At 37.7% G+C, this 7296-nt stretch overlaps 1 long non-coding RNA gene across 1 annotated transcript in view; it reads right to left on the reverse strand.

Moving 5' to 3' along the window:
- LOC106881773 (uncharacterized) overlaps positions 1-1623 on the reverse strand; it is a 28191-nt gene extending 26568 nt beyond the window's left edge. The window contains exon 1 of the long non-coding RNA XR_001410898.2: positions 1109-1623. This is a non-coding gene — a long non-coding RNA (uncharacterized LOC106881773). The remainder of the gene's footprint in view (positions 1-1108) is intronic.
- Positions 1624-7296: the final 5673 nt, after the last annotated feature.

Genomic DNA, 7296 nt, shown 5'->3' on the forward strand with positions numbered 1-7296 from the left:
GTACTACTAAAAAGCCTTTAATGAACGTTATTTTGCTCGTAAAATTAGGTATTTCGGAAGGTCCCGCAGGCTGCAGTTGGTCCCTAATTGCGATAGAGGGTTCAATTTTAAGTGTTGGAGAGGTGGGGAATAAAATTAAAGGGAGATAAACAAATGGTTTACGTATTTACTTATCAAACTAGTAGCATCCAGATTAAAAAAAAAAAAACATACAGTATTTTTGGAACGAGAAAGTGTTTCGAGAAATGTGTGTGTGTGTGTGTGGGGGGGGGGTTGTTTTTCGGGGAAAACGAAGGAACATTTTGGGCGAGTTCTGCGAAATTGTATGAAAAGATTAGATATGTTTGTAAATAAATTATATAATATAAATTGTTTGTTTGTAGATATATACGAAATATATGGCGTTGGTAAATGAATAAATAATATGGCGTTAATATATAATATCTTAAGTATATATGCGTGCATAAAATGTAATATTTATGAGTGTTTGTAAACATATAAAAACTATAAACATGTATATAAATAAGAATAGCACTTAACGTATTTTTTAAAAGTTTAAATATTAGAGTGGGGTGAACGAAAGGCGTTTATGAAAGTTAAAGGTTTTGTGTTTCTTTTTTTACGCCAACAGAATGCTTCCTTCACGAGAAAAGAGTAAAATGTTTATGTTCAAAATACATAGAACATAAAATATAAAGTAAATTGAAAAACCTATACAAAACGTATTAAACTTTTCACATACTATTAACCACAAGCATACAAAGGTACACCAAGCAACATGCATCCATGTGTTTCAATAAAATCCAAATCTACTGAACGAAAGGATTCACATCTGTTCAAATAAATAAAGTGGCCCCCACGTATTTGAACACGCAATCATCGGTGTATATAATATTTAAACACCCACGTTCAACTAAGATAAATTCGCTCACAAAGAAAGCTAGAAACGTATTCTCACGAGCAAAACTAAAACCCACATGTGCTCACTTTCATTTGCCCACTTAATATATAAATATATAAGACGAATGAAAAAATATATATAATGTAAAAACGTACCCTCTTCGATATGAGAATTCAAACATTTAAACATTAAAATATAATCACACACCTTATTGTATGCCTTCTAAGCTTCCAATTTCTTCAGGTTTTCTCTCCTTTCTGTAATTGGTTTGCCTGGTTCCAATTCTGTTTTCCTTACCTTTTTTTTTTGTTTCTGCTTTTTTAAAGATACGATTTTTACGAACTCCCCCAGATCAGATCAGATAATCCTCAATTTACCAATAATTACAACATAACTCTTCCTTTTATATATTCTCTTCCTTCAACCACTCCTCTCACCTCTCGCAATCAATTATCCAATCGCAAGCTTCTTCCTCTCTACCCAACAAATTAATTTTTCTAAACTTTAATACAGAACTATGTTCTACCGGAAGTGGTGAAACTTCGAAATCACTGCCAACTTTAAAAGTATAAATAAAAATATTTCGAGTCTACTTCTGTATTTAGTACTTTCTCAGTACACGTTTTGTATATATAGTGACAGACATATGAATAGATAGATAGATATATCATGCAAGCATGCATATGTAGCATGCGTTCATACATGCATGCACGAATCTTTCTCATTCACCTTGCTTTAAAATAATCATTAACGTTGCAGGCAGAAGCGAAATTGGTGGACCGATTAGTCGATTGAATCGAACGCAGTATTTGACTGGTACTTTATTTCATCGATCCCACAGCGATGGAAACCCTGACTAGATCTCGCTGCTATTTGAACTCGGAACTGAAAATGTCGGAAGAAATACTTCAAAACGTTTTGTACTCAAGTCCTCGTGAACTAAAGAAACCATAAAAGAAACGGAGATATACCCTGTAGCGGATGACCTTAAGAATGAAGATTCAGAGCAGAAAGTCTAAATTTTAGGCAGTAAAAGCCATTTAAGGGCTTTCTTCTCGGACAGTGTAAAAAGGAGAAAAAGCCAGCAATATGAAAGTGCAGGGGCTACAAGTCCTAAGACATGACGACGGCGTAAGGAAATAGTGGGTGCATGTATGGAATCACCGTAAAAGACCATCTTGTCCTCATTTGCAAGAGCTAAGCAGGAGAGCCTTGAAGTACTTCACCGAGGAACAAACAAAGGCGGCAATAGAAAGATGGTGTGTCCTATAGCAAGGGCAGAAAGCGAAATATCAGAAAGCTTCACTTCATCATTTACAATAGCACCACCCCATCAGATAGCCTTGTGTGAAGTTTAACAATCGCTATTAATTGATGATTTGAAATAAAATTACTAGTAACAGAACAGAAATATATTTAAATATTACAAATTTCCCTGTGCGTTAAATATGAATGTAAACGCACTCTTTCTATACTACTAATATTTGGAAAAAGAACAAGGGAATCTCTTGACGGATCACTTTACGGTTTGCTGACCGCTCCTCAGAGAAGACATACTCAGCTTTCCCAATCAAGAGAATAGGTTAGCCGCTATATAAAGTAGTCATAAATTATGCTAGCGCTGGTGAATAATCTAATTTATATTTTGAATTTTTGACAGCTCATCATTGATTAGTTCTAGTTTTTATTCACGTTGTGTTGTGCACAAATAGATATAGTTTATTTAATGATAGCTGGCAGTCGTACACCTACTGCAAGCAGGCTGTCGACCATGGTGATAGCCTTAGTCAAGACTGCATTATATTGTAGCTGGGCCATGCTATTGAATGTGAGAGGAAGCCGTGTACTTTTAAGAGAATATGATGAAGGATGAATTCTTGTAGAGTCGATAAAATAAAGAGCACTCAAATAATGTGATCAATTTGACCATCAACATCCAACCCGTATCAGATAATATGTGTGGTCTTGAACGAATACCTCAGAAATCATTATCAAATGATTAGACCTTTATTTCCTTCCTTTCGCAATGCTTGTAACCAACATATCTAGCCACAACACACCGCCTAATGCCAAAACCTCACTGATAAGCTCCGTTTATCTGTCAGTATAACCACTTTACAACTATGATACTTACCGTTCATGGTTCACATACAAGGTGAGCAATCTCTGCAAAGTTTTTTCAGCTTCGTCTGCAAAATAGCTGTAATAGAGATAAACTGATACCAAGATAAATTAAAATACATTGACTATTCCATTAACTATCAAAGGATATATAGTTGTATAACCTTGTGTTATATTAGACTTCAAAACTATGACTTTGTGTTTATATTTGTTTTTCAAAAGTTTCTGATATAGGCACGAGGCGAATAATTTTGGGGTGAGCAGTAAGTCGAAAACATAGACCCCCAGTATATAATTTTATTGACCCGAAACGATGAAAGGCAAAGAAGACCTCGCGGAGATTTGAAATCAGGATGCAAATTAATGGAACAAATGCCAAAAAGGTATTCTATCCCAACGCTCTAACGATTCTGCCAGCTCTTTATTCTAGAATAACTAATCAATAAATAATAATTCTTTCTGATTTAGGGACACAACCAGCGATTTCCAGGGAAGAGGGTTAACCGATCACATCAATACAAATTAATTGACTGGTGCTTTATTTTATTAACACCTGTGGAATTTGAACCCAGAATCTACAGTTTCTGCCAATACACACCACCCTAATAATAATAATGATGATGATGATGATAATGATGATCTTTTATATTAGTTACAGAAACTCGAAGAGATACAAGACACATTGAACAGGAACTTATAAAGACGAGCACAAAAAATCACGCGGAAATACATTACGAAATATGGCAAAAGCACACAATAATTAAAGGGAAATATTTATATATAGAAAAAGTGTAACCCTTCAGTTAAGTTGATTAGGGTGTTGCACGTTCATATAAGGATTTTATCGTGCGACCACTCTATAGTGTTCGTGGTTGGAGATTTCGAACTCTTCAGCAAAGGAGTGCTTGTGTTCTGTTGGGCAAGTGAGGGTGCCACATGTTCCAGATCCTCAAGATATAATACTTCGTAAAGTCCATCTCAGATTTGAACCATTATTCTTTCGTTTTTAATTCTGTTTAGGATGTGATTCCGTTTTCCTTCTAGATCCGTATTTTGATTAGATCTTCACTGCTCTAGCGAATAGGTTGGAAATTCCATTTCGTCCCGAACAGATGGGGAGTGACTTGTTTCTCCTCACAGGACATTTGTTTCTCCTTCACAAGTTGAGTGTTTTTTTCTACGGAGGAAGAGTTTTCCTTGGAGATCTACACGGCCTCGCCTTATTAAAAAAGTTTTTTTTTTTTTTAGCTGGTTTTCATATTTTCCATTGATTCATTTTATTTAATTTTGAGGAAGTGTGCCTCTACTCCTCACCTCCGTCTGTTCCCCATCCTCTTAAGTAGATAGGATGGTGTTACTTTGAGGGTGTACATCCTGGTCGTTCAGCGTTAGTTACTGTTGTTGTAAATGACTTTTCTTGTCTTTGGTGGTTGTAGTTGGGAAAAGTGGGTTTTGGGTTATTCGGGTCGTTCCTGGTTGGTTTGTTCACATTACTCCGTAAGGACCATATGGCCGTTTTCTCGGTTTCTCTGGCGTATATATTCCCCTCCCTGGACGAAACACCGGTCCATCACAAGATTACTCATTTTTACCAGCCAACTGGACTGGAGCAGCGTGAAATGAAGTGCTTTGCCCAAGAACACAACACGTCGCTCTTTCCAGGAATCGAAACTACGACCTTACGATCATGAATTTAACACTCTAACCACTAAACCATGCACCTCCACCGGACGGGTAAATTTCATTTATCGGCTGGTGTTATCCTCGGATTGAAAACATACCTGATTTGTTGCTGTTTTTGTTCTGTTGGACTTTCTATCCTAGAAACGTTCAGAGGGGATTTGCTGCACTTTTGTAAGAGAATGGTAGAATCGTTTACCCTGGATGTTGAGCTTTAAGACCTTCTTCTCGACACCTTCTACATGACACAGTTATGGTATCCTTTTGTGAACTCGCGGGATCTATGGATTCTTATATATCCATGGTGATCTCATTCAACCACATTTCACGAATGTTACATTTGCGATGACGACCGGCGTATGTTATACCACGAAGGAGAACAAAAGTCCAGAGCCGACTTTCTCATCGATATATCTGACGGCAACCCTTGTGTATATTCTTCTTAAATACTGTGGAGCATTCTGTTTTCTGTTTGTGAAAGGTATTATTTTGTACATTTTCAGTATTTCTTTCAGTCAGAGGCGTGGAGTGGGGAACATCTTCTTGGCCAATTTCTTAGGAAATGTGAAAGACAAAAATTAAATTTTGTCCCAAAATGAAAAAAACCCCCAGCTGTTTCGTGGATCGGGTCAGTTGGAACTCACGTCCTCATAACCGACCAAGTGCCAATCTGTGTGTGTGTTTGTGTGAGAGAGTATTTGTTTGTGTGTGTGTGTGCGTACATGAGTTTGCGTGCGCGCGCGCGTGCTTGAATGTTTGTGTATTTGTGTGTGTCTGTTTGTATGTGTGTGCATTTTTTTTTGTGTGTGTGTATTTGTGTGTGTGTCTGTGATGAAAAGTAACTGGTTTTGGGTAGATGAAAATACAGGAGGATCAGTTAATTATGATTTTATTCAACATATGCTCCTCTCAGATCCACACACTTATTGCAGCGGTCCTCCAGTCTTTCTAAGCCCTGTAAAAGAACTCGGAAGGTCGGGTCTCCAACCAGGCCTTTCGCGGCGAGACCCTTAAAGACAAGAACTTTTCAGCAACCCCCCCCCCCGTACACACAAACACACACACACACACACACACACACACATATATATATATGCACACTCATACATACATAGATTCATACATATACACACACATTCATACACACATACATATTCAACGGGTTTGCATACAGTTTCTTATTTCTTATTTCTTTACTGCCCCCAAGGGGCTACACACAGAGGGGACAAACAAGGACAGACAAACAGATTAAGTCGATCATATCGACCCCAGTGCGTAACTGGTACTTATTTAATCGACTCCGAAAGGATGAAAGGCAAAGTCGACCTCGGCGGAATTTGAACTCAGAACGTAACGGCAGACGAAATACCGCTAAGCATTTCGCCCGGCGTGCTAACGATTCTACCAGCTCACCGCCTTGCATACAGTTTCTATCTACCAAATCCACTCACAAGACTTTAAATCGACTCGGGGTTATAATAGAAGACTCCTACTCAACGTACTGCGCAGAGAAATTGAACTCGAAGCCACTTCATTGCAAAGCAAGTTGCCTAACCACTCAGTCATGTATATAAATAAATCTAAATCTTCTCTAGCATTAGTTCATATGAAACGACTACAATACCTCGGTTTGAACCTGAGTCTCAATAGATTAAATGCCGGGATATTATTCTTATTATTATTTACCTTTAGTGAAGGCGGTGATATGGCAGAATCGTTAGCACGCCGTTCTGAGTTCAAATTCCGCCGAGGTCGACTTTGCCTTTCATCCTTTCCGGGTCGATAAACTAAGTACCAGTTGCGTACTGGGGTCGATCCAATCGACTGGCCCCCTCCCTAAAAAATTCGGGCCTTGTGCCTGGAGTAGAAAAGATTCGTTAGCACGCCGGGTAAAAGGTTTAACAGCATTTTGACAGACTTCACGTTCTGAGTTCAAATACCGCGAAGGTCGACTTTGCCTTTCATCTTTTCGAGGTTTCTAAAATTTGTACCAGCTGAGCACTTGGGTTCATGTAATCAGCTTTACCCCTTAGCCCGAACTTGCTGGCCTTGTGCCAAAATGGGAAACAAATAATTACCGTTAGTCACACTAATCCGCTGTTTACTTCCTGATTAACACGAATTCAGTTTTAGTCATACCCCCGCTGGATTATATTTCGGAAGAACTCGCCTAAGTCACCCAAATCGAGAACACTGATACGTGTAGAATACGTAACTGGTAACTGGTTAGCTGATGTAATTAATAATATATCTACTGTTGGGACTAGTCGAGGGGTAGCGGTGAGAGGAGACACTAGAGGAGATTAGGCTGTGTGTGGGATATTTCATGCGAACAGGCTAATAGACGAATGTTTGTGTGTAGAGAGAGAGGCAAATAGAAAGAAAGATATATAGATAGATTGACAAATATAGAGATAGAAAGATAGATAAATATATTATTGTTACATAGATTGATAGACAGATAAATAGATAGATAGAAAGATATGATGACCAGGAATACACGCCTGCGCATATATATGCATATATACATAAATACATGCATTTGTGTGTATATATATATATATATATATATATATATATATATATATATATAT

This window comes from Octopus bimaculoides, chromosome 15 (genome assembly GCF_001194135.2).
Source record: "Octopus bimaculoides isolate UCB-OBI-ISO-001 chromosome 15, ASM119413v2, whole genome shotgun sequence".
Lineage (NCBI taxonomy): Eukaryota > Metazoa > Mollusca > Cephalopoda > Octopoda > Octopodidae > Octopus > Octopus bimaculoides.